The sequence below is a fragment of the Gopherus evgoodei genome, chromosome 8 (assembly GCF_007399415.2).
Source record: "Gopherus evgoodei ecotype Sinaloan lineage chromosome 8, rGopEvg1_v1.p, whole genome shotgun sequence".
Classification (NCBI taxonomy): Eukaryota; Metazoa; Chordata; order Testudines; family Testudinidae; genus Gopherus; species Gopherus evgoodei.
In genome coordinates this window covers 51,706,624-51,734,559 of record NC_044329.1, presented here as the reverse complement: position 1 = coordinate 51,734,559, position 27,936 = coordinate 51,706,624, and the positions used below count along the sequence as shown (strand labels likewise).

Below are 27,936 nucleotides of genomic sequence, written 5' to 3'. Positions count from 1 at the left end.
AAACGAAAATGAGGCACTTGAGGTGAAATCCTTGAGATTAAGACAGTTTCTGATCATGTTTAACCCTTGCAGGAGAAAGAAAAATATTTTCACTTGAAATTTATCTCCAATGCAGTTTTTGTGCTGTATATTTCTGCTTTGCTTAGATGAGGTTGTCTTATAATATTTCTTGTACTTGTTTCCCTCAGTAGAGGTAATTCAGATTCAAAAATTAGAGTGATATCCAGTAAACAATTTGTGTATCCAGGAGTCCAGCAGATAGCTCATACCTTGTATTCTAAAATCTTCTTATATTTTCCAAAGTGCTGTAAATTGTACTGGGAACTTCTTCATGGATGTTCTCTTCTGCTTCATGGCTTCAGATTTTTCTTATAGCAACACTTGCTGGCACTGAAAGCAGTTCTTCCTGCATTCACATTTCTCTCAGTCATGGTGACTCAGTGTTTGCGGATAGTATCTGTATATGAGGTGTGCTGACAAAGACACCTGTTGTAGGTGGTGAAGAAAGAAACTTCCCATAATTCCACACTCCTTGCTGGCAGCTGTGCAGAGGCTGCAAACAGGGACTGAAATTACATTTGAACAGTCATGTATGTACCAAGGGAGCGAGCACACAGTACAACAACAAGCATTCCTGCGTTAGTGACAGCACAACTTAATTCTACAACAAGGGTAGGGGGTAGAGAATGCAGATATGCAAAATAATACCCAGCTCAGATCATTAAATCCTTCTAGTCAACTTTTTGCTGGTCAGAGATTATGGGCCAGATTTTATTCTCATTTTACAAAAAGAACAGGAGTCCCTGTGCCACTTTAGAGACTAATAAATGTATTTGAGCATAAGCTTTGGTGGGCTACGGCCCACTTCATCGGATGCATGCAGTGGAAAATACAGTAGGAAGATATATATATTATACACACAGAGAACATGAAACAATGGGTGTTACCATACACACTCTAATGGGAGTGATCAGTTAAGGTGAGCTATTACCAGCAGGAGAGAAAATTTTTTTTTGAAGTGGTATGCAAAATGGTCCATTTGCAGCAGTTGACAAGAAGTTGTGAGGAATGTGGGGTGGGGGGAATAAACATGGGGAAATAGTTTTACTTTATATAATGACCCATACACTCACAGTCTTTATTCAAGCCTAATTTAACGGTGTCCATTTTGCAAACTAATTCCAATTCAGCAGTCTCTCGTTGGAGTTTGTTTGTGAAGTTTTTTGTTGTAATGTTGCGACTTTTAGGTCTGTAATTGAGTGACCAGGGAGACTGAAGTGTTCTCCAACAGGTTTTTGAATGTTATAATTCTTGACATCTGATTTGTGTCCATTTATTCTTTTATGCAGAGACTGTCCGGTCTGGCCAATGTACATGGCAGAGGGACATTGCTGGCACATGATGGCATATATCATATTGGTAGATGTGCAGTGAACGAGCCTCTGATGGTGTGGCTGATGTGATTAGGTCCTATGATGGTGTCCCCTGAATAGATATGTGGACAGAGTTTGCAACGGGCTTTGTTGCAAGGATAGGTTCCTGGGTTGGTGTTTTTGTTGCGTGGTCTGTGGATGCTGGCACTTGCTTCAGGTTGGGGGGCTGCCTTTAAGCCCTGCTGGTAATAGCTCACCTTAACTGATCACTCTTGTCAGAGTGTGTATGGTAACACCCATTGTTTCATGTTCTCTGTGTGTGTGTGTATATAATATCTATCTATATCTATCTATCTTCCTACTGTATTTTCCACTGCATGCATCTGATGAAGTGGGCTGTAGCCCATGAAAGCTTATCCTCAAATAAATTTATTAGTCTCTAAGGTGCCACAAGTACTCCTGTTCATAGAATCATAGAATCTCAGGGTTGGAAGGGACCTCAGAAGGTCATCTAGTCCAACCCCTTGCTCAAAGCAGGACTAATCTCCAGACAGTTTTTTACCCCAGACCCCTAAATGGCCCTCTCAAGGATTGAACTCACAACCATGAGTTTAGCAGGCCAATGCTCAAACCACTGAGCTATCCCTCTCCCCTCCTTCCTGTTCTTTTTTGTGGATGCAGATACGGCTGCTACTCTGCAGAACAGCAGAACAGTTCACTGACTTAAAAGGGTATTTCTTCAACCACGTGAGCTCAGTCGACTTAGCCTGATGTGACTGAAAAGTCCTGTTAGAATGCAGGCAAGTTGTGTTGACTGGCTGGGCTGTAGCTCAGGAAGAGCCTAGGTTGAAACATGACTAGCACCTGCACCTTAACAGGGCTTTTCAGTCATGTTAAAATAATCCGATTGAGAAAACACAATTAAAAACACAACCTGTCTGCCTATCAAGACATGGCCCAGATTATCATTTCATTGAAACTGGGAAGAGGGGATACGCCTTTTCTACAGAAACAGCTCACAATCTCTTCCGGTCTGCCCACGTGTTCTCTGATTTTGAAAACCGAGCCCCTCAGCAACAAAGATTTTTAAGCACTCCTTTGACGAACAACATATCAGACACATGACGTAAAAACTATGTGCAGACTAGAGCTGCCTCACGTTCTTCCCCCTCCTTTGTAACAAATGCTGCTGCTTTGCATAACATCACACAGTGATGCAGAAGCAGTCATAAAGGAAGTGGTAAAGCAGTTTTCCTGTGTCATTTGTATTTCAACCAGGTGGTCATGGGGAGGCAGGAGGGCAATCTTAGCCAGCCAGCAGATGGCTCGGACAGCAGCACAAGACTACACTAGTTAATATAACTGACCTGAATCACATTTGCTGGGCTTTTACACATTTGGAGGAAAAGAAAATATGAATGGAATATTACTGAATTTTGCATAACATTTGCCTTTATGAAGCAAAATTCTGCTTATTCACCGGATAAGATTCCCTCCTCACCCTACCTCCAGCAACATCTTATTGCCATATGATAAGGGACCTTTCCACTGAATGACTGAAAAGTGTTATTAGAGAGACAAAGTGGGTGAGGTAACTTCTGTTGTTGCGAGATGTGAAAGAGAGTGCAGCTAGAAAGCGTGTCTCTTTCATCACCCACCTCACCTCTCTAATATCCTGGCTCGACCATCACCGAAAAGAGTTACGTATGCTGAGCAAGGGCCCTCTCCAGATTTTTGCTAAGCATTCACTGCAGCCACTCCTTTTATGAAGCAGAGTTTGGTGTTTCCTTCAGTCACTCCAAGCTGGATTTCATATAAACTTCCCAGATTCATTAACATAACAGACTTCAGATAATTAAATTCAAACCTGTTTGTATAGCACTTGAAGTGCTACTTGGCCGTGTTTAAGAGATTTTTGCATAGTTTTTCAGCCAATACAGGATGAACAATGGTACTATCATACCCCTTTCTTAAGTTCCCCACCATGTAATAAAAGGTAAGCTTTTTTTCAAATGCAGCCATTGAAATGGAAAACAGCTGATTACAAGAGAAAGCTTGTTTATCCCACATTAAAGGTCTACCCAGCTCTTTACCCAAGAGGATTACTGGCAATTAAGAAGCCAAAGGAGTGGACAAAAAACAACAAAAAAATCTAGCTCTTAATTTGCACAGGGAGTAATATTACTCCCCCACAGAGCTAAATATCACAGAAAAACCCCTCAGGACTATAAAATGGATGATCACATCTGGGCAATCCCAGACGACATTGCTGCCCTCCAGAAAAAGTTTAATGCCACCCTCTTCATTAGGCTGATTCCTAGATTAAATCAAACTTTTGTAGCCTGGGGAATGCAAGACCAGCCTTGATTTAGGTGTTAACTACCTCAAGTTAAGTGATAATCAATACAGTCCTATGTAGACATACCTTTGAGAAGGAATATTAACCATTAAATAAGTAACTGTCTGGAAACGATCATAGTACAGGGTCATATTCTAATTATGAACTAGTTCAAATTTTAAGAGAAACATAATGAATTAGGAACCTCTGTAGATTTTCTGTTTTTACACAAACATTAAGTATAAAGTGATATTCATGGAAAGTGTCATACGTAACTTCATAGCAGTGGTGTATATTGCCATGGAAGGCAAGTTTGTAGAAATTTTGGTGGTTCTCAGAACCCGCCCCCCCAACTCCGCCCCCTCAAACTCTGCCTCCACCTGCCTAAGGCTCTGGGGTGCAGGTCCTGGGCTGGGGATTAGGGTGCAGGAGGGGTGCAGGTTTTGGGAAGGAGTTTGGGTGCTGGGTGCAGGCTCCAGGCTGGGGCAGGGGGTGGGTGTGCAGGAGGAAGTGAAGGCTACAGGCTTTGGGACGGAGTTTGGGTGCAGGCTCTGGGCTCGTGGGGGGGGAGTGTAGGAAGTGGTGAGGGGTGCAGACTCTGGGAGGGAGTTTGGGTGCTGGGTGCAGGCTCTGGGCTGGGGCAGGGGGTGGGTGTGCAGGAGAGGGTGGGGGTGCAAGCTTTGCGATGGAGTTTGGGTGCAGACTCGGCTGGGGGTGAGGGTGTAGGAAGGGGGAGGTGGTGAACGCTGGGGCAGAGAATCAGGCTGCAGGGGAATGAGGGCTGGGGCTGAGGATGAGGGGTTCATGATGCGAGGAGGCTCAGAGCTGAGGCAGAGGCTCAGGGTGCAGGGGGATGAGGGCTCTGGCTGGGGATGAGGGGTTCATGATGCGGGGGGATGAGGGCTCTGGTTGGGGATGAGGATTAGGGTTCAGGGGGATGAGGGCTCTGGTTGGGGATGAGGATTAGGGTTCAGGGGGATGAGGGCTCTGGCTGGGGCAGAGGATCAGGGTGCAGGGGGATGAGGGCTCTGGTTGGAGATGAGGATTAGGGTGCAGAGGGATGAGGACTCTGTCTGGGGATGAGGATTAGGGTGCAGGGGGAGGAGGACTTTGTCTGGGGATGAGGATTAGGGTGCAGGGGTATGAGGACTCTGTCTGGGGATGAGGATCAGGGTGCAGGGGGATGAGGACTCTGGCTGGGGCAGAGGATCAGGGTGCAGGGGGATGAGGGCTCTGGTTGGGGATGAGGATTAGGGTGCAGGGGGATGAGGACTCTGTCTGGGGATGAGGATTAGGGTGCAGGGGGATGAGGGCTCTGGTTGGGGATGAGGATCAGGGTGCAGGGGGATGAGGGCTCTGGTTGGGGATGAGGATTAGGGTGCAGGGGGATGAGGGCTCTGGTTGGGGATGAGGATTAGGGTGCAGGGGGATGAGGACTCTGTCTGGGGATGAGGATTAGGGTGCAGGGGGATGAGGGCTCTGGTTGGGGATGAGGGTTTGGGGTGTTGGAGAGGCTCAGGACTAGGGCAGAAGGGCAGGGTAAGGGCAGCCTGCCTCGCCATTAGCAAATGGCAGGCGCTAGGACCCTGGGGCAGCAGACAGCAGTTCTGCCTGGAGCCGTTCTCTGGCAGCATAAGCAGGCAGGGACGCGGCGGAGGGGGGACGCAGGGGGAGGGATGGAAGGCGGAAGCTGGGACCCGCTCCAGGCAGGGACGTGGCGGGGTGGGGCAGTGGGGGGAGACCTGCGGGGGCCGGGGCCCTATCTAGGCAGGGCCAGGGGAGAGACCTAGCTCCAAATATTGCTGGAGCAGGGCCCCCAGCCCTGAATATTCCTGGAGCCCGAGCACCGCAAACATATAACACCTGCCGCCTATGTATATTGCACCAGATGCTTATTGCTGGACAATAAGCTTTTCACGGTTTTACTTTTAAGTATCAGATAACATGGCCTAAATTTTCAAAAATGTGTGTGTGAGCACCTGAGTTGTGCCTGCAAATATCCTGCCCGCTTGTGTACAAATCAGGATTCTACATGCAGTAAGATATGTATGCATGCAAATCCTTGACTTTTGCAAGTGTCTTGGCTTCCTTGTAACTTGGGTGCAGGCAAAATTGTGCACTCAATCTTACAGATTTAAGCCAGCAAGCCAATATACTTTAGAGAGTTACTGTTATTCTGGAGGTAGCAGAGGTTAGCAGGATTGGAATTGCTGAGTCAAGGCCTTTTCCAGCAAGCTGGTGACTCTGGAATTCTCTCCCCCTCAATATAAATCTGTAGCAAGTTTTAGAGCAGAGGTCAAAACTTTTGCTTCTTTTTATTTTATGGCTGTGCTCTGGCTGTGTTTGAATTATTTACTGTATGAGTGGGTGAAAGGGGTGAGATGAGATTTGTTTCCCTTACTTTGTTCTACTCCTATTTTAAAGTTAAAAAAAAAATACAAAAAACAAAACAAAACAAAAAAGCTTTTAAATTGTTCAGGTCTTCTCTATAGATTATAAGGAAGCAAATTCACAAAACCCAAACTCTTCCTTTCCTTCCCCCATCCTTTGCAAATCATCAGTATGCCACACAGAAAGCTAACACTGACCCAGGTTCCCACTGTAGTTATTGCTGAATAAAGATCTGTCTACTTCAGTGGTCCCCAACCTTTTCGTGGCCAGCAGCACATTCATGTTTTCAGAAGAGTGTGGCGGGCACCAACAATTTTTCAAGACTTATTTTGTATTTGTACATTAAAAAAAATCATATTTAATATTACATAATATATGAATCAAGAGAGAAGCCAGAGAAAAGCTGCAAGGAAAGAGAACACTGGTGCTTGCAGCCCCAGAGTACTCTGTCCCCAGCAGGCACGGGGCCCCGGATTTTCTCCTCTGGTGGACACTAGGCAGGTCCCACGCCTGCCGAGGACTGAGAACACCGGTGCCCGCAGCCTGCAGCCCCAGAGTTCTCTGTTCCTGGCAGGCATGGGGCCGGAGCTTCTCTCCCCTCCTGGGCACTAGGCAGGCCCTGCACCAGCCGGGAACAGAGAACACTGCGCCTGCAGCCTGAGTTCTCTGTCCCCGGCAGGCGCAGGGCCGTGGCTTCTTTCCCCTGCTGGGCACTAGGCGGGCACACATACATGCCCTGGCGGGCGCCATGGCACCCGCAGGCACCACGTTGGGGACCACTGGTCTACTTTCCTCTCCCCTCTTCAGATTTCTCAAGAAATCAATGGTGAATTTCTCACTTCATGTCCTTCTGTCTCTAATAAATATATATATTTTAAAATCATCATCTATGCAAACCATTGTCCAGTGTGTGTGTGTGTAGCGGTCCTTTCCCCCACCCTCCACTGTGTTTTGGGTGGAATTTTAAAGGGAGCCTAAGGCTTAAACTGCTACAGCAGCACAACTGCAGTGCTTCAGTGTAGATACTCACTCTGGATGGCTTCACTACATTGCTCAAGGGGTTGGATTTTATGCACCCCTGAATGACGTAGCTGGGTCAACCTAAGTTTTTAGAACAAACCTGGCCTAAGCAATTTAGGAGCACAAGTCCCATTGAAAGTCAATTGGACCTACGCTCCTCCGTGACTTGGGTTACATTACATCTATGCAGCAACTGAAGGTGTGAGTGCAGCTCGGGCAGACATACCAACACTAGCTTTAATCTAGCTACCACAACTAAAAACAGCAGTGAAACTGCAGTGGCATGTGCTGTACAAGCCCACCTGGCTCCCCTATGTACTCACATTCCTGGCTCATGCCACTGCATCTTCACTGCTACTTTTAGCTGTTCTTTCTAGCTAGATGAAAGCTATCTTGGGTATACCTACCCATGCTGCAATCATACATGTGACTGTAGAATAGACATATCTGCAGGCTTTTGAAAATCATACCCTTTCTCATCTGTAAGATAGTACTACAATTTGAGGGTGGGGTGGGGAGATATTGTAGAGTACCTAGCATAATCTGTGGTATGACAGAGAACAGTCTGCCATCCACTCGTCTGATTCACTATGCAAAACCAATATGGCATTTTTGCTACTTGCAGCAGCTAAGAGGTTACCCAGTTATGCTGCTTGATAAGCAAAGGCTATTCTAGACATATTTCACTCTCAGTGTCAATCTTAGAGCAGAGCAAGCAGGTCCATGTGGCAGGTCCAGGTGGTAAAGGCACAAAAAAATCTCTGTGCTTCACCTGTACATGTGGATAATAGTACATACCTACCTTATAGAGGATATTAATCTAAGAACTAAATATGTGCATAGCTCTTGGCACATTTTAAGCACTAAATAATAAACTGATCCAAAACAATAGTCTTTGAAATGAAAACTGTTTAAAATGGCAACATTTGCCAGCTGATCTAATGTTTTAGAAGAGTTTTGAGGCTCAGACATATTTTTGTAGACAAAAGTAACGCCACAATGGTTTGCAGTTGAAATTTTTAAATTAATTCTGGTTTGGCCCAGGTAGCTTGCAGCATAGTTTGCTTCAGGGACTCGCTGTGCTATCTGAATGGGATTCCTCAGACATCTGAATGACCAGAACACAGTTGTATCAAACAGAAGTCTTGTCAGGACAAAGTGAACCTGCAGCTGGTATGGGCTCCTCATACTCATAAGCATGTATCTATGTTGTTACCTTTGTCCTTGAATTACAATGACTGTCGTCATATACTGTTTTTGAATAGCAAATGAGAACAGATATTAACATTAAACAACACATTATAAAGTTTAGATTTGCAAATATAAAGAAACTTGAAGTTAGCATGGCACTGTGGGCCAGGAATCCTTGGTTCTAATCCAAAGTTTGCACCTGACTTGCTGTGTGGCCTTCTGCTAGTTGGACTGCTCTGATTCTCTTTTCCCATCCACAAAATGGAGGTTAGATTACCTGCCTATTTCATTGTGAAAATTAGTTAATATTTGCATTGAAAATATAAAATGCTAAATATAATTATTTGGAGATTGCCTGTCAGGTTCTCGCCAAATTGCTGTCAAAACAACTTATTACCTGGCAGACTGCCATACTGTGCAGGGTGAATAAGACACAGAAGAAGAATACAATGAAATATTTATTTGGATGCCTCATAGCACAACTGGTTTCAATTTTAATTTGATCATTTAGGGCAGGGGTAGGCAACCTATGGCACGCGTGAGCTGATTTTCAGTGGCACTCACACTGCCCGAGTCCTGGCCACTGGTCCGGGGGGCTCTGCATTTTAATTTAATTTTTAATGAAGCTTCTTAACCATTTTTAAAACCTTGTTTACTTTAAATACAACAATAGTTTAGTTATATGTTATAGACAGAGACCTTCTAAAAACATTAACCTGTATTACTGGCACGCAAAACCTTAAATCAGAGTGAATAAATGAAGACTCGGCACACCACTTCTGAAAGGTTGCCAACCCCTGATTTAGGGCATGTCCACAAAGCAGCTGGAAGGTGAAATTCACAGCGTGGGTAGATGTCCACATGCAGGCTCTGCTTGAGATAGCACCTAAAACAGTGCAGCCGCCATGGCATGGCAAAATCCTGCTCAGCCCGCTGGGCACATACTAGGGTGGCTAGCATGAACTGCTGCTCATGCCACTGGGGCCGCACTGCTACTTTTAGGGGCTATGTCGAGCAGAGCTAGCATGCACATATCCACACACACTGGGAATTACCCCTCCAAGCTGCTGTGTAGTGTACTCTTAGGGTCAGATCATACCATGCACAAGGGAAGGAGAGGGAGCAAAAGGGGAGACCTGGGGGACCAGGTGCAAAGAGAAGCTCTTTCACTCACAGGGCTTGTCTCAACTGCAACAGTTAGGCCAGGTCTACATTACCACTTATGTTGGCAAAAAACACCCCCGAGTGACATAAGTTTTGCTGGCATAAGTGGTCGTTTGCACCAGTTCATTCACTTGCCAGTCCACCAATGTAACATTGGAATAAACTGCCTAGGGAGGTTGTGGAATCTCCATCTCTGGAGATATTTAAGAGTAGCTTAGATAAATGTCTATCAGGGATGGTCTAGACAGTATTTGGTCCTGCCATGAGGGCAGAGGACTGGACTCGATGACCTTGCGAGGTCCCTTCCAGTCCTAGAGCCTATGAATCTATGAATATATGCCATCATGTGCCAGCAATGCCCCTCTGCTGTGTACACTGGCCAAACAGGACAATCCCTGCGTAAAAGGATAAATGGACACAAGTCAGATATTAGGAATGGCAATGTACAAAAACCTGTAGGAGAACACTTCAACCTCCCTGGACATACAATAGCAGATTTAAAGGTAGCCATCCTGCAGCAAAAAAACTTCAGGACTAGAGTCCAAAACGGAAACTGATGAACTTCAGTTCATTTGCAAATTTGACACCATCAGCTCAGGATTAAACAAAGACTGTGAATGGCTAGCCAACTACAAAAGCAGTTTCTCCTCCCTAGGTGTTCACACCTCAGCTTCTAGAAGAGGGCCTCACCCTCCCTGACTGAACTAACCTCGTTATCTCTAGACTGATTCTTGCCTGCATATTTATACCTGCCTCTGGAAATTTCCACCACATGAGTCCGATGAAGTGGGTACTCACCCATGAAAGCTTATGCTCCAATACTTCTGTTAGTCTATAAGGTGCTACAGGACTCTTTGTTGCTTTTTACAGATCCAGATTAACACGGCTACCCCTCTGATACTTTCAAGGGGAAATGTTTATATTAAACTCACTTCTAAAAAATTCACAAGATTTTTGGGAGGCTTTTTTTTGTTTAATTTTCAGTGACTATGTTATTCTAGTTTTAAACATTTTCCCTTGGAAACTATTTAGATGTTAAATTATATACACAATGACCAGCAACACCACACTTTAATCTAAGAGTCAAGTTATCCTTTGCCACGAAGTCTCTGTTCATCATTGCACTCTATAGTAAAAGGAATATAGCCCACATATGGAAGAAAAAAAGATTTCAGAAGCAAGGACAATTTCTCCTCAAAGGTTTATTTTGTCCTAGGGTCAGTATACAAGTTGTTTCAATCCTTAATTGTGTTGATCCAGTTTCCTAATGCGGAAACTGTATCTACTACCTGATGGTTCAATAAAACGTAATACAATAGAAAAGCTATGATTTTTTTCAAGATACATTTTTCTTGATTTGACACAACAGGCTTATCTTTCGACTTGGAGTGATATGTCAGGGGGAAGGGAGCATCTTGCGCAGTTTAGTGAAGCACTTCTTCCCATGCTAATGAAATATTTCTTTACTCAGACTCGATCAAAGAGACTCCAGGCATTTTCAAACATTTGTATGTCCTGTTGGCATCTCTTCAGCTTTTCTTCTCTGACTCCATTTTGCTTTTTATCCAAGTAAGATACGATCTGGACCATGACACCAGTATCATCACTGCTATTAACTCTATGTAGCTAATGGAAATGAGCCTAAAGAAAGACCAAGGAATATACCCAGCCCAGTGCAGGCACCCACAGGAGAAGAGATAGAGTGTATGGAGTCTCTTCTCCTTGCGTCCGTCTGCAGGGGCTGGACAAAATCTACCACATGGACTACTCAAGGCTAGTGCTTTTGCCATGTGGCAGAGCTGGCCAGCAGCAGAAAGAAGAGGACACTGCACTTCCATCTATAGTGTGGCTGTGCTCCCTCATACTCACTGGAAGCTCAATGACTCCTAGAGATCCTGCTGGTGTGGTGTCTCCCCACAGCACCCCAAACAGGGCTATGCCTCAAAGGCACAATAGAGCTATCATATGTAATCCTACTCGGCATTTTCAGCATGCCTCCTACAAGCAGAAAAACTCTTCAGGCCTAATTCTTCCCAGAGAGATTACAATGGGATTGTCAGATATAATGGAGGGTAGATTTTGCCTCACATAGATACCCTCCCTTGATTTTTCAAGGGATACCATCAACGTAACCTCTGCCAGTTACAAGTAACACCTCGGATTATTGTAACTACATAGTAACACCTAGGGTTACTCTAACAGGTATGGTCAGTGTCACTATTTCCCCGTCGCTCGTTCAGGTCTTTCACAAAACTTTAGAAAAAAATTTTAATAGAAGAAAATTTGGTTTGTAAAACCATCAAAATGTGCAGGAGACTCTGAGGCAGGTGTGTACCTGACAACTTTTAACAAATTTGCTTTAAAATTAGCTACATTTCAAGTTGACAGTATTCCCTTTAACCCTGATTTGCTCTTCTGCTCCTACCAGTCAGCTTCTAGGCTGGGTGGGAACTGTAAGAATGTGGCAGCTCCTGTCTAACATCAGTTTGTATGCAGAAGGTTCAAGTTTTATTAGATTCCAAGTCTGTGTTCACCATTCAAATTAAGGAGGGAAAAATCAGTCTTTGTCTTCTTTTGTTTACAAAAGGCTCTGTTTGGGATCTCAAGAAAAAGCTCTGAGAATTCTGTCCCTATAACAGGATTGCTTCAAACTAACACGAAACTGATCAGAAAATGAGGTGCTTTCAAGCAAATGTTAAAATTAACATGAAGAAAGACATTATTTTGCTGCCTCCCATATGACCAACCACATATAATGTAAATCTAGTGCTGTGGCTATCTATGGGGTTCTCAGAACAATTTTTTGGGGGCCTCAGAGTGTGGCCACCAACCTTTGCTGGGGGCCGCTCTGAAAATTTGTCCAAAACCAAGCCCTGCTGTCCCAGGCTAAAGTCCAGACCTGGAGCCCAGGTCCCAAAGCCTGCTGAGCACACACACTGACCCCAAATGCCTGCAGAGGTGCTGCTGGAGCCCCCAGGAGGCTGCCTGGTGCAGACTGCTGATGCCCTGCTGGTGGTGCCAGCAAACACCAAGGCAGCCAGGAGCAATGGCTAGGCAATGCTGCTTTGCCCCCTTGCCCCCCACCCCCAAATCTCCACCCAAGAGGCTGTCATAGCCTCAGAAAAATCCCCTGGTGGCCACATGCAGCCAAAGTGGCTGCATTTGAGAAACGCTGGCCTATAACATTTAGAAGACTTACAAATGTCTGTCTTCTCAAGAATTGTTCCTGCTATGTTTGTGGGAGAATGTCTCAGTTTCTAATGATGCTGTGAAACAGGTGAGGGATTTGATCCACACTGCAAAACATGCCATGGCTCCTTTATGGGAATGCTCCAGCGGCATTGCTTCTGTTCTTTAAGAAAGGGAGAAAGAGTGATCCGAGTAACTCTAGGCCTGTTAGTTTGACATCTGTAGTATGTAAGGTCTTGGAAAAAATTTTGAAGGAGAAAGTAGTTAAGGACATTGAGGTCAATGGTAATTGGGACAAAGTACAACATGGTTTTACTAAAGGTAGATCGTGCCAAACCAACCTGATCTCCTTCTTTGAGAAGGTGACAGACTATTTAGACAAAGGAAATGCGGTAGACCTAATTTACCTCGATTTCAGTAAGGCATTTGACACGGTTCCACATGTGGAATTATTAGTCAAATTGGAAAAGATGGGGATCAATATGAGAATTGAAAGGTGGATAAGGAACTGGTTAAAGGGGAGACTACAACGAGTCGTACTGAAGGGTGAACTGTCAGGCTGGAAGGAGGTTACTAATGGAGTTCCTCAAGGATCGGTTCTGGGACCAATCTTATTTAACCTTTTTATTACTGACCTTGGCACAAAAAGCGGGAATGTGCTAATAAAGTTCGCGGATGTCACAAAGCTGGGGGGTATTGCTAACACGGAGAAGGACCGGGATATCATACAGGAAGATCTGGACGACCTTGTAAACTGGAGTAATAGTAATAGGATGAAATTTAATAGTGAAAAGTGCAAGGTCATGCACTTAGGGATTAATAATAAGAACTTTAGATATAGACTGGGGACGCATCAGTTGGAAGCAACTGAGGAGGAGAAGGACCTTGGGGTATTGGTAGATCACAGGATGACTATGAGCCGCCAATGTGATATGGCCATTAAAAAAGCTAATGCGGTTTTAGGATGCATCAGGCGAGGTATTTCCAGCAAAGATAAGGAGGTGTTAGTACCGTTATATAAGGCACTGGTGAGACCTCATCTGGAATACTGTGTGCAGTTCTGGTCTCCCATGTTTAAGAAGGATGAATTCAAACTGGAACAGGTTCAGAGACGGGCTACTAGGATGATCCGAGGAATGGAAAACCTGTCATATGAAAGGAGACTCAAAGAGCTTGGCTTGTTTAGTTTAGCCAAAAGAAGTCTGAGGGGAGATATGCTTGCTCTTTATAAACATATCAGAGGGATTAATATTAGGGAGGGAGAGGAGTTATTTAAGCTTAGTACCAATGTAGATACAAGAACGAATGGGTATAAACTGGACACTAGGAAGTTTAGACTTGAAATTAGATGAAGGTTTCTAACAATTAGAGGAGTGAAGTTCTGGAACAGCCTTCCAAGGGGAGTAGTGGGGGCAAAAGACATATCTGGCTTTAAGATTAAGCTTGATAAGTTTATGGAAGGGATGGTATGGTGGGAGAGCCTAATTTTGGCAATTGATCTTTGATTATTGCCAGATAAGTATGCCCAGTGGTTGGTGATGGGATGTTGGATGGGATGGGATCTGAGTTACTGCAGAGAATTCTTTTCTGAGTGCTGGCTGGTGAGTCTTGCCCACATGCTCAGGGTTTAGCTGATCGCCATATTTGGGGTTGGGAAGAAATTTTCCTCCAGGGCAGATTGGCAGAGGCCCTGGAGGTTTTTCACCTTCCCCTGCAGCGTGGGGCATGGGTCACTTGCTCGTGGATTCTCTGCAGCTTGAGGTCTTCAAACCACAATTTGAAGACTTCAATAACTCAGGCATAGGTTAGGGGTTTGTTATAGAACTGGATGGATAGGGTTCTGTGGCCTGCTTTGTGCAGGGGGTCGGACTAGATGATCACATTGGTCCCTTCTGACCCTAGAATCTATGAATCTATGAACTAGCTGACCCGGAGTGAAGTGTCTTGCTGCAGCTCGTTGTAATAGTATGGAGAACTACAAATTAACTTGGCAACTCTACTGGCATTGAGGGAGCCCCCTCTAAGGACAGGTGATTAATTCAGCAGATACATTAACTGGACTTTCCGCGGCATTTGAGTATGAAAGTAGACTTTCACACTGGTAATTCTTTTGATGCAGCCTGTTCTATTTCATACGTTTCATAATATTACGATTATTGCTATGGCTAAATTCTCTACTGATCTTGTCATGAAACAGAAAACACCAAGCTCCTTCCTTATCCACAGATGCCCCAGGAACCTCTCAGACTCACTCTGTCGCATGACAACTTTGTGTGATTTATTTATTTTCTCATCACCAATACAAATATAATCCCATGCAGCGATATTATATATAAAGCTTCTCTACCTTTAGCCCTTTCCTACAGGACCAGAGGTCTCTCTTTTTTGAGATCTCTGTACACACTCGGCTCAACTAGCCCTGGGTACTCCTTCTCTCCCCTTGGTACTTTCTTCCTGTCTTTCTTACACCCCTTGGCAGACAGACTAATTGGCTCATCCAGCCTCTGAGCCCGATCAGCCAATTAGTTTTCATATCCCCAATCAGTCATCTCCTGGGGAGCTGACTGATGCCTAAGTGATCAGAGTACTAGCTCACCTGATAGCTCCAAGCACTCTGTCACACATGGTTTAAAGTTGCAACACAGAGAAAGCACAGAAATTTCAGAGAAGTTCATATTCATCCCTTCCCTCATAATATCAAATAACAGCAGCAACCAAGAATCTTGGGGTGGGTTAAGGGCTGAGAGTCCTAACTTGGCATCTAAGTGCTTTTGGTCATTTATTATTTATTTATGACTTGTAGGGCTGTCGATTAATCGCAGTTAACTCATGCGATTAACTCAAAAAAATAAATTGCAATTAATCGCAGTTTTAATCACACTGTTTAACAAAGGAATACTAATTGAAATGTATTAAATATTTTGGGTGTTTTTCTACATTTTCAAATATACTAATTTCAATTATAAAACAGAATGCAAAGTGTGCAGCCCTCATTTTATAGTATTATTTTTTATTACAAATATTTTCACTGTAAGTATCCAGACCTCTGAACCTACAATGCTGGAATATTGTACTGTACTGTATGATCTTACAGGGCTAAGGCCCAAATCTTGAGTGAATCACAGGCAGGCAGAAGAGCATCTATCTGCTTCTCTTTGTTCTTCTCAAGAGGGAGGCAAGTGAGAGACACAGCATGAAAGCAGAAAAATGTTTTCCTACTAAAAAGGAGTGCAAGCTCAAAACTGCCATGGACAGACAAGAAAGAGTCAGTGTGTCGCCAAAGGCAGTGTGATGGAGTGCACCAGGGAGTATGAGTCATGGGACAAGCACAGTCCAGAGATGCAATTCATGAATGCCATGTATGTATTTTTAAAAAAGTATTCATTTTAAATAACTCTCCATAGGATTCAGCTTTCCCTTTACTAATCGGATACAGTATTATCCTACAGTTGTGGTGCAAACAACTGCAACTTATAACAGTATTCATACAGTGCTTGGAGCCTTTATAATATAGTATTTTAGTTGTTGTAAGGCAAGAGATATTGTAACCTAACAACTGGGATTCCATAATCAGGGTTACCGTGACTCTTACAGCCAGATTCTCTGTTGTGTGACAACTGTTTTTGTGCTGCTCTGTTGGCACAAGGTGACCATTAGGTCAGTGGACCTCACACTGGGGGAATACCTCTGGCAAAAAGAGGATTCTAGTGTAGGGGCTATGGCCAGGGAGAAAGAGGCATGACGAACACCAGTGCACTCATTGTCTGATGGAATAGCATCACATGCAGCTGAGCATAAGTTAGAGCAGCCAGAGAATAAAGGAAGCCCAATGTGGCACAAAGCCACCTCTTTTCCCATCCCCTCGTTTCCTGTATCAAGAATCGCTGGGAGTGAACAGAGATTCAGGACTGCTATCTCTTGCTGAATGAGACACTCATTGTTGAATGTGGCAGGCTATGCTCTAAAATTCACATTCAGCATCTTTTGAGAGAATCTCTTGCTCAGCAAATATGACAAGAAGTTTGTTAAGATGATGGACAGGAAGAAAAGGATAAAAAATTGACAAATAATGCTGTCAGAAAGAAGACATAGTGATATCCAAGTAAAGTTAACGTATTCAAACACAGAGGCTTAAAGCCTTCTAGCCAAGTTAAGGACAAACCTGTTCAGCTCTAATGGCCAAGAACTATAAACAAACAAATAAATAAAAAGCTCCAAGCAAGAAGCTAGATATTGGCCAATTTGTTATTTTGGCGGTTGCTAAGTAACAGGCTCTGCACTACAGGACTAAAGCAGCATGAAATTAGCAGCTTTTCAGAAAGACAAATTTAATATACAATTGGGGATGTGTTATTTCAATGGCAAAAGAGAGACAAGCATCAACTTGTTAATCAGATAAGGTGGACATCTTCTGAGTGTTCAGGGACCTTAAATGATGTGGCAAAGAGGTTTTGCTCTCGATGCGTACTGATAAATTCCAAGGCATGAGTAGTAAGTAAATAATGTAATCATTATTAAAATGATGTCCATTATAGTCATCTAATGTGCTTATTAAACTACCTTGAATAACAAACTCCATCACCTTAGACTACCCCCTGCTGGAGTGACAGCTGACTATATACCACATGTACCAGAGATACATGGATGACATTTTCATCCTCTGGGCAAATGACCTAAACACCCCCATACATTTCCACCACATCTTCAACAACTACTACCCATCCATCAAACTCTCTAGAAAACACCCGCACCAACATCAACTTTCTTGACGCCACGATCAGCTTCAACAATGGAACCCTATAGAAAACTATATACAGGAAACCCAGGGATCACCACACCTACCTTTGTAGATTCAGTAACCATACCAAGAAATCTGTTCTCTACAGCTAAGCATTCAGATCCAACAGAATATGTTCCTAGGAGACAGTCTGGGAAACATACCCTAGCACACTTAAAAATCACCCTCACCAAACAAGGATACTCCACCAGGGAAGTAGTTTACATCATGGAATGGCCACCCAAATACCCTGAGAGAACCTGCTTCAATACAGAAAAAAAACCTCTGACTGCATACCTCTAGTTGTCATGTGACACCCCACACTGGAACCCATACAAGGTATCATTAAATAATTACAATCCATTTATGATGGGGACCACATCTTGAAATAAATCTTTCCCAAACCCTCTCTTCTGGCCTTCAAACAACCCCCTAGCCTTAACAAGCTCCTCATCAGAAACAAGTTCCTCACAGACCAGGACCCACCAACTCCAAGTGGCACCAGAATCTGCCAGAACAACAGACACAAAACCTGCAGACATATCTCCATTGCTACAATGATCAACACCGCCCACAACACACCTTTCAAGATCCATGGTCCTACACATGCCTATCACAACATGTGGTGTACCTCATCCAGTGCACTAAATGCTCCAATAATAACTAAGTGGATGAAACCAGACAATCACTGCACTTTTGAATGAACTCACACAGAAAAATGGATAAAAGACAAAAATATCACATCACCTCGTGGTGAACACTTTTCACAAAACGATCACTTTGTATCTGATCTCTCATTCCTCGTCTTCAAAGGAAACCTGCACAACACCTTGAAAAGACAAGCATGGGAGCTTAAACTCTTAACTTTGCTAGACATTAAAAATTATGGACTGAACAGAGACACTGGATTTATGGCTTATTACAACAATCTGTGACCCACTAACCCCATTTATTTTGCTCTATGGCCACAGAGGTGACAATGTGCCACTTTACGTTGAATGATCTCTTAGAATGTATGTTAACTACTTAAGCTAAACAACCTGTTCCACCTCTTAAGTCTGGTCTACAATACAAACCTATGTCGGTATAACTATATCACTCAGGGATGTGAAAAATCCACAACCCCAACCGATGTGGTTATACTGACTTTAACGCCCCGTGTACACAATGCTATGTCAACATAGGTACCAACTCTCAGGGAGGTGGACTAACTATTGGCATAGGAGTGTCTTCACTTAAGAACTGCAGCTGCACCATTTTAAGTGTAGACTTGTCCTTATTTAGCTGTAACACTCTGAGTACCTTTCCCAGACCTGAAGAAGAGCTTCTGTAGCCTGAAAGCTCGCCTTTCACCAACAGAAGTTTATCCAGTAAAAGATATTACCTCTCCATATCATGACATTCTTAGTTACAGACCATCGCTCTTTAATGTAATTCCCCAGCACTTCAGCTCAAGGTTGTCATGATGTGGTCTTTGCATTCACCCGAGGATTCCCCTCATTTTATGTCATTAAAGTAGCACAATCTCAGCCTCACAGGTCTGCCCCTTCTGCCCAAGTAATTCTTCTATACCACGTTCTTTCCATATTTGGAATTCTCTCTGGTCTTTTAGAGCATCAGTATACCTATTTATGTACACACTGAAAAATCATTACACAGAGAATGGCTAGTATTATTGACTGATATAACTGAACAGCAAGAAGAGTAGCTTGGGTACATGTTTCCTAAAGGAATTAAAGAAGTATTTGAAAGAAAGATTGCTCTGGGGGTTCTGTAATTAACTATGGCCAGATTGTAGCAGTTAATAGCTGGCCAGAGTTATGAAGCTGTCCTGTCCCAGCAGGTCACTACAGGCAACTTACTAACTGATGTAGAGTGGGTCAAGCCACAGGAGCAGAGAAAATGACAACTGTGGCTGGCCCCTGCCTGAAGTTCAAGGGAGAGGAAGGGCAACTTGCTCCCTCTCCCCTTTCACACCCACAAACAGTCAGTGATAATCTAGCCCAGGGGTAGGCAACCTATGGCACATGTGCCGAAGGCGGCACGCAAGGTGATTTCCAGTGGCACTCACATTGTCCTGGCCACTGGTCCGGGGAGCTCTGCATTTTAATTGAAATGAAGCTTCTTAAACATTTACAAAACTTTGTTTACTTTACATACAACAATAGTTGTGTTATATATTATAGACTTATAGAAAGACCTTCTAAAAACATTAAAATGTATTACTGGCATGCGAAAAGAACAGTTACCCAGCTTTTAGTAACTGTTGTTCTTTGAGATGTGTTGTTCATGTCCATTCAAAGTAGGTATGCGCGCGCCGTGTGCACACCAGCCAGAAGATTTTCCCTAGCAGCGTCTGTAGGGTCGGCCCGGGCACTCTCTGGAGTGGTGCCACCACGGCACCCTATAAAGGGGTCCGCCAACTCTCCACCCCCTCAGTTCCTTCTTGCTGGCACTCCGACAGAGGGGCAGGAGGGTGGGTGTTGGAATGGACATGAACAACACATCTCGAAGAATGACAGTTATTAAAAGGTGGGTAACCGTTTTTTCTTCTTTGAGTGGTTGTTCATGTCCATTCAAAGTAGGTGACTCAGAAGCCTAAACTTAGAAGGTGGGGTTGGAGACCACTGCTGACTGGAGAACTGCACGCCCGAAGGCTGCATCATCCCTAGCCTGGTGCGTGATGGCATAGTGAGACGAGAACGTGTGGATGGAGGACCACATGGCCGCTCGACAAATCTCCTGAGTTGGAACCTGAGCCAGGAACGCCGCAGAGGAGGCCTGTGCCCTAGTGGAGTGGGCCGTGTCTGGAGGAACAGGGGTCTTAGCTATACGGTAGCATTCCCGGATACAGGTCATGATCCACGAAGAGATTCGCTAAGAGGAGACCGGGAGCACCTTCATCCTTTCCACCACTGCGACGAAGAGCTGGGTCGAGCGGCTGAACGGCTTGGTACGCTCTATGTAAAAAGCCAAGGCCCTGAGGACATCCAGGGAATGTAGCCTCCATTCTTCACTGGAAGAGTGTGGTTTCAGATAAAACACCGGGTTTGCCCATGTGGAACTGTGAAACGACCTTGGGTAGGAAAGCCGGATGAGGTCTAAGTTGGACCTTGTCCTTATAGAAGACTGTGTACAGGGGCTCAGATGTTAACGCTCGAAGTTCTGACACCCTTCTGGCCAAGGTGATTGCCACCAGGAAGGTGGTCTTGTACGACAGGTACAGCAGGGAGCACGAAGCCAGAGGCTCAAAGGGAGGCCCCGAGAGGGCGGAGAGGACCAGATTCAGGTCCCAAGCTGGGGTCGGCTGACGCACATGCGGGAAGAGCATGTCCATACCCTTGAGGAAACGTCCAACCAGCGGATTCGCAAACACCGAGGCACCCCCCTCTCCTGGATGAAAAGCGTATATGGCTGCCAAGTGAACATGAATGGAGGAAAGGGAGAGGCCCAGTTGTCTTAGGTGAAGCAAATAGTCGAGGACAGCAGGGATTGGTACCCCCAGCGGGTCGTGACCCCACTGACCCAACCATATGGAGAAGCGCTTCCATTTGGCCAGGTAGGTGGCCCTAGGTGATGGTTTCCTGCTACCTAGCAGCACCTGTCTGACCTGCTGGGAGCACTGCAACTCTACCGGGTTCAGCCATGGAGCATCCAGGCTGTGAGGTGAAGTGACTCAAGGTTTGGATGGCGGAGGGAGCCCCGGTCCTGCGTGATCAGATCCGGAAGTAAGGGCAGCATCAGGGGCGCCTGAACAGACATGTGCAGGAGTGATGTGTACCAACGCTGGTGCGGCCACGCCGGAGCTATCAGGATTACCCTGGCGTGATCCCTGCAAATCTTTAAAAGCACCCTGTGTATCAGGGGGATCGGAGGGAAGGCGTAGAGCAGACCGACCTCCCACGACTCTAGGAAGGCGTCCGACAGAGACCCCCGACTGCGGCCCAGGAGGGAGCAGAACCGTCGGCACTTCCTGTTTTCCCTCGAAGCAAACAGGTCTAACCGGAGAAAGCCCCAGAGCTGGAAAATTGAGCGCACCACATCCCATTGGAGGGACCACTCGTGACCCTGGAACGAGCGGCTGAGGGTGTCCGCCAAACCGTTCTGCTCCCCAGAAGAGGTAGAATGCTGTCAGGTGGGTGGCATTGTGAACGCAGAAATCCCTCAGCGCGATGGCTTCCCTGCACAGGGGAGAAGAGCATGCACCCCTGTCATGGTATAACCCCCACTCTGAACCTTAGCCTCCAAAAGATGGAGTACCAGCATGAATCCCCCTAAGCTTAATTACCAGCTTAGATCTTGTAGTGCTGCCACCAAGCAGGACTTGCAATGCCTGGTACACTCTGGTCTCCCCAAAACCTTCCCAGGGGACCCCAAGGCCCAGACCCCCTGGATCTTACACAAGGAAAGTAAACCCTTTCCTCCACCGTTGCCTCTTCCAGGCTTTCCCTCCCTGGGTTACCCTGGAAGATCACTGTGATTCAAACTCCTTGAATCTTAAAACAAAGGGAAATGCATCTTCCCCCCTCCTTTTTTCCCCTCCCCAAGAGGTAATACAGATTCAAGCTCCGTGAATCTAAAACAGAGGAATTCCAACTTTCCCCCTCCCTTCTCTCTCCCTGTCTCCCACCAATTCCCTGGTGAGTACAGACTCAATTCCCTTGAGCCTCAACAAGGGGAAAAAATTAATCAGGTCTTAAAAAAGAAAAGTTTTTAATAAAAGAAAGAAAAAAGTAAAAGTTGTCTCTGTAATTTAGATGGTAAAGGTTACAGTGTCTTTCAGCTTATAGACACTAGAGAGAAGCCTTCCCCCCAGCACAAATACAAATTAAAATCCTTCCAGCAAAATACACATTTGCAAATAAAGAAAACATTCAAAAAGACTAAACCACCTTTGTACTTGTGCTTACTGTTTGAACAGAAAATTAGAGAGCCTGTAGGTACGTCTGGTTACTCTCAGAACCCAGAGAGAACAACAAACAAACAACACAAAACAAAGACTTCCCTCCACCGAGATTTGAAAGTATCTTGTCTTCTGATTGGTCCTCTGGTCAGGTGGTCCAGGTTCACTGCTTGTAACCTTTTACAGGTAAAAGAGACATTAACCCTTAACTATCTGTTTATGACAACCCCCCCGTTTGTTGATATAAAAAACTGCTGCCATGTTGTCCGAAAGGATTGAAACACACCTGCTGGCCAGGTGAGACCGGAAGGTCAAACACGCCAGGTGGACCGCTCTCAGCTCCCTGGCATTGATATGCAACTCAAGGTCCTCCGGCGACCACAAGCCCTGCGTCCTGAGGCGTCCCAGGTGCGCCCCCCCCAACCTTGATCCGAGGCGTCCGTCACAAGGGAGAGGGAGGGCTGCGGGGCAGCAAAGGGGACACCCATGCAGACTTTCCGCGGGTCAAGCCACCACTGCAGAGAGCTCAGCAACAAGCGGGGAATGGACACCACTGAGCCCAGGGGGTCCCTGGCCGGGCGATAAACTGTCGCTAACCAAGACTGTAGCGGGTGAAGCCGGAGTCTGGCATGGACCACCACATAGGTGCACGCCGCCATGTGGCCCAACAACCGGAGGCAAACGCGCGCCATGGTAACCGGGACGCAGTGCAGTCCAAGGATGAGCTCGGAAATTGCACGGAACCTGGATTCTGGCAGGTACGCTTTGGCGTTGGTGGAGTCCAGAACCACTCCTATTAACTCTATTTGTTGTGTCGGAGACAGGGTGGACTTGGCTTCATTCAAGAGGAGGCCGAGATCGAGAAAGGTCCACTTGATGAACAACATCTGTGTCTCTACCTGCTCCTTGGAGTGGCCCTTTATGAGCCAGTTGTCCAGGTACGGGAATACCTGGATGCCCCGCCTGCGCAGGAAGGCCGCCACAACTCCCATGCACTTCGTGAAGACCCTGGGAGCAGCTGACAGGCCGAACGGGAGCACCGTGAACTGCAGATGGGCACCGGCCACGATGAACCTGAGGTACCGACGGTGCTGGGGAATTATGGCAATGCGGAAATAGGCGTCCTTTAAGTCAAGGGCGGCATACCAATCTCCTGGATCCAGGGAGGGGATAATCGAGGACAAGGAGACCATGCAGAACTTGAGTTTTTGCACAAACTTGTTCAGCCGCCGCAAGTCTAGGATGGGTCTCAGGCTCTTTCGCCTTTGGTATTAGGAAATACTGGGAGTAGAAACCTTTGCCCGTGAGCTCTTGCGGGACTTCCTCCACCGCCCCTGCCTCCGTGAGGGACTTCACTTCTTGAATTAGAAGTTGCTCGTGAGATAGGTCCCTGAAGAGGGACAGGGAGGGAGGCTGGTGGGGCGGAAGGGAGGAGAACTGGATAGAATATCCCCTCTCTACCGTGCGGAGAACCCATCTGTCCGACATGACTCGGGACCAGGCACAGTAGAAGTGGGACAGACATGACCCAAAGGTAGGGGTGGAAGGATCCTGAGTCTCGATTGGTAGGTCACTCTCGACTGTACCATCAAATAGGGGGTCTAGGCCCTCATGGTGGTCTCGATTGACCAGATGCCTGGTCGGAGAGGTGGCGTTGGTGATGCCTCCTACCATTTCTGCCCTGCCTGCGCCCCAGCTCCTGGCAAGTCTGTGGCTGGTATGGGCGAGGGGCCGCCTGCGGCCTAAATTGTCTGCGCTGGGTCGCAGGGGTATGCAAGCCCGGCGAGCGAAGAGCGGCCCTCGAGTCCTTTAAGCTATGCAGATGTTTGTCCGTTTTCTCTGAAAACAGCATCTGCCCTTCGAAGGGGAGGTCTTGAATTGTCTGCTGGACCTCATAGGGCAGGCCCGAGACCTGGAGCCAGGCTCCCGCTGCATGACCAGGCCCGTGGCTAGGGTGCACGAGGCTGAGTCCGCCGCATCTAGGGTGGCCTGGAGAGAGGCTCGGGAGATCAGTTTGCCCTCCTCCACTAGGCCCGAAAACTCTGACCTCGAGTCCTGGGGAAGAAGCTCCACAAACTTCAACATGGCTGAACACGTGTTGTGACCATATCGGCTTACTACTGCCTGCTGGTTGGCAATGCGGAGTTGTAGGCCCTCCATGGAGTACACCTTTCCACCAAAGAGCTCAAGTCTTTTCGCGTCCCTGCTCTTCGGTGTTGACCCCTGAAACCCTTGACACTCCCACTGGTTGGCCGCATCTACTACCAGGGAGTCTGGGGAAGGATGGGTGTATAGGTGTTCGTGCCCTTTAGAGGGGACGAAGTAGCGCCGCTCCGTCCTCTTGGCAGTAGGGGCCAGTGAGACTGGTGTTTGCCATAAGGTGTGGGACGTATCCGCTATAGTCTTTATCAGCGGGAGGGCCACCCTGGATGGCCCTGAGAGAGCCAGGGTGTCCACTACAGGGTCCGCGTCCACCTCAATTTCCTCTGCTTGGATTGCGAGGCTCTGAGCTGCTCGCCGAAGCAATTGTTGGAGGATTCGAGTGTCCTCCAGGGCCGGTGCCGCAGCCATGCCCGAGACCGCCTCATCCGGGGAGGACGACGAGGAGATTACATGGAGCGGCCCTTCCTCCAGTGCATGCGGCCCCTTGGGGTCCTGCGGCACACGATATTGAAATTGCGGTGCCGGTTCCATGTCTAAATGCAGCAACGCGACCGGTACCAGGGTCGCCTGTGAGTGGCTTGGCGTATCATGCGGTGCCGGCGGAGCCTAAACTGAAGCTGCTGCTGGTGCTGCTGCCTGACTAGGGGGTGCTGAACTTGACAATGGCACACCCCTGCCCGGTGATGGTGCCAGTGGAGGAGGCAGTTGCGCCGGGGCCACTGACGTTGAAGACTCCGAGGCCGACTGTGATCGAGGACCAAACGCCTGGCCTGCTGACTGATGGTAGGTCCAGGGAGTCCAAAACAGCCACTGCGAGGGCAGCTGCCATTGTTGCTGCCACTGCGGGTAATGTTTGGGGCTCGCCTCCAAAACCGATCTCCTGCTCTGCGACCGGCTGGAGCGATAGGAGTCTGCCTCTGAGTCTGAGGTCTCTGAGTATGAGGACCTGGGGGGAGCAGCGCCCAGTGCTGATGGAGAGCGGCGCGGAGGTGGCGAGGAGCCTCTCATCTGGTCTGGTGCCACTTTCAGAGTGCCGTGAGGGGAGGGAGGTGACAGCATGGCTGGCTTGCCCCTAGATTGCACTGGGGGACGGACCACAGTAGGCAACTCCCTACAATGTGGGGAGGCCGGTGCTGGGAGACCCATTAGATCTGAGGCCGCCTAGAATGCCTCTGGCATCGACGGGTGGGCGTATGTCTCCGCTGAGATCTGGGGAATTAGGCTGGTCCGGACTTGACCACCCTCTCCGCAGTGCAGAAGTCGATGGAACCGCCGAGGGCTGTAGTCCAGCCTGTCCGCTTGTAGCCACGGACGGCGTCGGCCTCGGATTCTGGTGGGGTGACCGATCCCTCACCGGCTTCCTTCTCTTGATGGGCACCGGCGAAGGTGAGCGGTGCCGCACTGAGGCCAACTTCTTATGACCTGACTCCGTCCGGTGCTGGGTTTTTGACAACTTGGGCTGGGCCCTAAGTCCTGATGCCAGTGCCGGGGCACTCCGCACCAAGGACGATGTGCTGGACACCACCTCGGCCAGTTCCGGGTCCGAGGGTGGCTGCAGGGCCGCCTCTATCATGAGGACTCTAAGTCTTTGAGCCCTGTCCTTAAGAGTTTGCGGGCGGAAGCCTCTACAGATAGAGCATCGGTCCTTTTGGTGGCTCTCTCTGAGGCACCTCAAACAAACAGAATGCGGGTCACTCGTGGGCATGAATTTCCCGCAGTCCTTGCAGAGTTTGAACCCGGGGGACGCGGGCATGCCCCAGCGAGCGGCAAAGACTCGAGTGTGTGTGGGGGGGAACCCCTCAACTACGAAGAACTATATATAAAGATCTACTTAACTAACTATAATGTAACTGAATACACGGACTAAACAGTAAGGATAGGACACTGCCAACTTGCTATGCGCAAGAGAAGTCCCAGTTAGCCGTCACCGGCGATAAGAAGGAACTGAGGTGGTGGAGGGTCGGCGGGCCCCTTTATAGGCCGCCATGGTGGCGCCACTCCAAGGGGCGCCTGGGCCGACCCTACGGACGTTGCTAGGGAAAATCTTCTGGCTGGCGTGCACACGGTGCATGCACACCTACTTTGAATGGACATGAACAACCACTTGAAGAAGAACCTTAAATTAGAGTGAATAAATGAAGGCCCGGCACACCACTTCTGAAAGGTTGCCAACTCCTGATCTAGCCCATTATTATTAATTATTATTATTAAGGTTCATTTATGTAGTACCTTTAAATTCAGTGGCTCTCCATAAACAGAAAAATGTGCATTCCTTGCCCCAAGAGCTTATTACCTATAGGCCAAATCCTGCTCTTATGCACAGGAACAATCCCACTGACTTCATTTACATTATTTGTATAAGTAAAGCCAACAACACTCAGCCCTGGGGCAGCGTTCCCTCTAATTTTTCCCACGTCTGTGCAGAATGAATTTTGTTATGTGCACCAATATGGAGGTGATGTGTGACACATCAGCTTCATATACACATCACCTCCATATTGGTGCACATAACAAAATTCATGTGGTGGAGGGGCTGAGGTGTTCATTGTGGGAGGGGGCTCAGGGCTGGGGCACAGGGTTGGGGTGCAGAGCTGTGTGAGGGCTCCAGCTGGGATTGCAGGCTCTGGGGTGGGGCTGGTGATGAGGGATTTGGAGTGCAGAAGAGTGCTCCAGGGCTGCAGCAGGGAGAGAGGACTCGCCCCAGCACTCTCTCCCTGCAGCAGCACCTGGATGGGGGAGGGCTGTGCCTGGGGCCGACCTGTGCAGCACTAAATAGCCTGCTGCACGGCCATGCAGCTTACAGGGAACTTAGCCCTGGGTGGATATGAGATGGTGCAAAAGATGTTCAAGGCTAAATCAGGGAAATTTAGGTGAGAGATTCCCAGCCCTATTTTATGCACCAGAGCTATACCCCCATCATCCCTGTGAATGATGCTGAAATGTACACAGACCACAAGCAGCTGACCAGGCAGCCAATTACTGATCTCAGAAAATTGGAATATTGACTCTTTTGAATCCTCATGATTGTAGGCAGGGTTTGTGGGTTCTTGAGAGATTAATGCCTGAGGGGCATTACAGTAGAACCTCAGAGTTACGAACACCTCAGGAATGGAGGTTGTTTGTAACTCTGAACAAAACATTATGGCTGTTCTTTCAAAAGTCTGCAATTGAACATTGATGTATTGCAGCTTTGAAACTTTACTATGAAGAAAAATGCTGCTTTAAACCATCTTAATTTAAATGAAACAATCACAGAAACAGTTTCCTTACCTTGTCATTTTTTTTAAATTTTCCCTTTATTTTTCTAGTAGTTTACGTTTAACACAGTACTGTATTTGCTTCCTCCCTGGTCTCTGTTGCTGCCTGATTGCCTACTTTCAGTTCCAAATGATGTGTGTGGTTGACTGGTCAGCTCATAATTCTGATT

The 27,936-nt window shown here is 46.8% G+C and overlaps 1 protein-coding gene across 1 annotated transcript in view; it reads right to left on the bottom strand.

Moving 5' to 3' along the window:
• RABGAP1L (RAB GTPase activating protein 1 like) overlaps positions 1-27,936 on the bottom strand; it is a 570,078-nt gene that overhangs the window by 50,198 nt on the left and 491,944 nt on the right.